Source organism: Rutilus rutilus, assembly GCF_951802725.1.
Source record: "Rutilus rutilus genome assembly, chromosome: 24".
In the NCBI taxonomy this organism is placed as follows: Eukaryota; Metazoa; Chordata; class Actinopteri; order Cypriniformes; family Leuciscidae; genus Rutilus; species Rutilus rutilus.
Genome location: NC_140228.1, coordinates 25,447,008 through 25,449,739, shown reverse-complemented (window position 1 = coordinate 25,449,739; position 2,732 = coordinate 25,447,008). Strand labels below are relative to the sequence as shown.

Sequence of the window (2,732 nt, the reverse complement as noted above, 5' to 3'; positions counted from 1 at the left end):
TTAAGTATTCTGTGGATTTGGGCATTGATCCACTGGTTAAGCTTTTTGTGACATTTGGATGTCATCTTCAAATTTACTGTAAACTGTTTCTACAATTTTTTTTTTTTTTTTTTTTTTGTTTAACTAGTGAAATCTATTTTTTTTCTTATGAAATCTCTTCGAACAAGGCAAACTTTTTTCTTAATCAGACTTTTATCTGTTTAATTGTGCTTCCATTGACCGCTGTCACTTATTTTAAACAGCAGTCAGAATAAAACCCCAATTTCAAAAAGCATAGTTTGCTTCCGGTGTGTATTTCTGCAATTTCACCCGGTTGCATTTTTTCTCCTTTGTTTAATTTTACTGTGACTTACGTTGTTCTTATTAATTTTACTGTGACTTATGTTGTTCTTATTAATATCACTCTCAATTAATTGTTTTCCAGCTCCCTTTAAGACATATTACACGACAGTGCGCAGGAGCTTCAGGTACAAACAACCAGATCTTGCATTGCAGGCGGAAGCTGTGGTGAATTCAGCTTGGAGTCGAGCGAGAAGAAATACGGTAAGATTTATTAGATTAGATTAGTTTTTGGTCAATGTGACTATTTTTCAGGTGCATTAATAGATGTGTGTTGTCCATACGCAGTGCATTGCGCAGTATTGATTGTCTTTATTGGTTTTTACAGCTGCTAGAAGCGAGACAGAGTGTGTTAGCTGAGGATGAGGTGGGCCTTCGGAAGTGTGCTACCATAGACCTGATGTCTGATGAGGAAGACGGCATCGTCGGCGGGGTGTCTGGATGGATTGTGTGACCTCCGTCCTGTCGCAGCCAGGAGCTCACCGAGCTCTGTGCTACGCTGCAGTCGAGATTAGAGGCGACTCCAAAGTACAGAGCAACACACCACAGACGTCTGCAAAATGGACCGAATTCAGACAGAATGCCGCTAGTTACCTGCAGCTGTATTTTGTCAGGCCTTGTGAAATGTAAGAATATTCTGTTTTTCATGATTTCATCATAAAGCAAGAGGTCATGGGATTGATGGCTATTATTTGTTTAATAATTGTAAAAAATCCTGTAATTTACAGGAAGCAGTATGCCATCTTCACAACTCTGAGACAAATTGTGGGCGCAACGAACTGGATCAAGGTAAAAAAAAAAAAGAATCTTACGTTCTTTTATTTTTTTACTTTCATAAAAACTTACAAACATTTTAAAGGTAAGATTCAAAGAATATGCTTTCATTCTCTTGTATAAGAAAATAGATCCGTTATAGTTTACGATCTTAATCATACATTTTGTTTCCACAGAGTAACCTCGCCTCATAACGAGGGCGTAACCTCACATTTACTCAGAGCTATGTCTGCAAGTCCAGATTTTCATGACGCTGATCATGACGACATTGTAAGTAACTTTTACTATTTTCTCCTTGTTTCATTTTACTGTGACTTGCGTTGTTTTTATTCATATCACTCTCATTTAATTGTTTTCCAGCTGCCTGTAAGACATACTACGAGACAGTACGCAGGAGCTTCAGGTACAAACAACCAGATCTGGCATTGCAGGCCGAAGCTGTGAAGAGTTCAGCTCGGAGTCGAGCGAGAAGAAAGAGGGTAAGATTTTTAGTCAATGTGACTATTTTTCACGTGCATTAATAGATGTTTTGTGTCCATAAACAGTGCATCACAGTACTGATTGTCTGTATTGGTTGTTTTTACAGCTGCTAGAAGCGAGACGGTGTGCTAGGTGAGGATGACGTGGGCATTTGGAAGTGCGCCACCATAGATCTGATGTCCGATGAAGTTCAACCACCAGCCAGGAGCTCACAGAGCTCTGTGCTACGCTGCAGTCGAGATTAGAGGAGACTGCTAAATACAGGGCAACGCACCACAGACGTTTTCAAAGTGGATCGAATTCAGAGAGAACGCCGCTAGTCACCTACAGCTCCGAAGATGAAAACAGACACTGAGCTTCCAATTTGTTGTGTGTGCAGATGATCTATGCTTTGTACATAGGTGTATATTGTTTTGTGTCTGTGCTAATAAAGCTCTTTCTTTGAATAAACAGCATGTCCCTGGCAAATTTTCCATTCCTTTATAAATTCATGTCCTTGATGGTAATAGTGTAGTCCATAGGTTAACAATGACATAAATATACCACAGAATAGCATATTATGAATATAAAAAAATAATTTATATATTATTTATATGAATATTATAATTTTTTGAATTTTTAATGAGCAAGGGTGACCAATAGTAACAGATCTGCCAACCAATCACGAGTGATTTTTCTTGTTTAAACCACGTGGGTTCAACCAATAGTGAGTGAGGAAATTCAAGCCTTTCTCTGGCGGGAGCTGCTATTCATATGGTAATTAGAGCCATTCACACCTCCGGCGTGAGCGCTCTGCATACGTCATGGTTCGTTTCCGACAATATTCGGCACAGACGAACGCGACGTTCACAGGCTGTGAATTGTCGTTAACTGCCGAAAATTAGGGAGATTTGCGGCCGTTTACGGGGTCGGAAATCCCAATTTTCATGCAGTGTTACTTCTGCAGTCCCACCAAGCCATTTAGCTCCCCCTTCAGACAGACTGCAGTCATATAGCAAGATAGAAGGCCCCTCATTCCCAGATCTTACTAGAGAGGACGAAAGTCAGTATATGATGTTAAAGATGGCCCTATCCAACCTGTTGGACCCAGGAGAGTCGGAGCAGTATACATATCACATCTTACTGGATCACTTAAAGGT

General features: G+C 39.9%; 1 long non-coding RNA gene across 1 annotated transcript; it reads left to right on the top strand.

Annotated features, from left to right (window-relative positions):
- Positions 1–882: 882 nt before the first annotated feature.
- LOC311284310 lies at positions 883–1,839 on the top strand. Its single transcript, XR_014626191.1, has 5 exons — positions 883–965; positions 1,068–1,128; positions 1,290–1,383; positions 1,474–1,592; positions 1,700–1,839. It is a non-coding gene; the product is annotated as an uncharacterized lncRNA (long non-coding RNA).
- Positions 1,840–2,732: the final 893 nt, after the last annotated feature.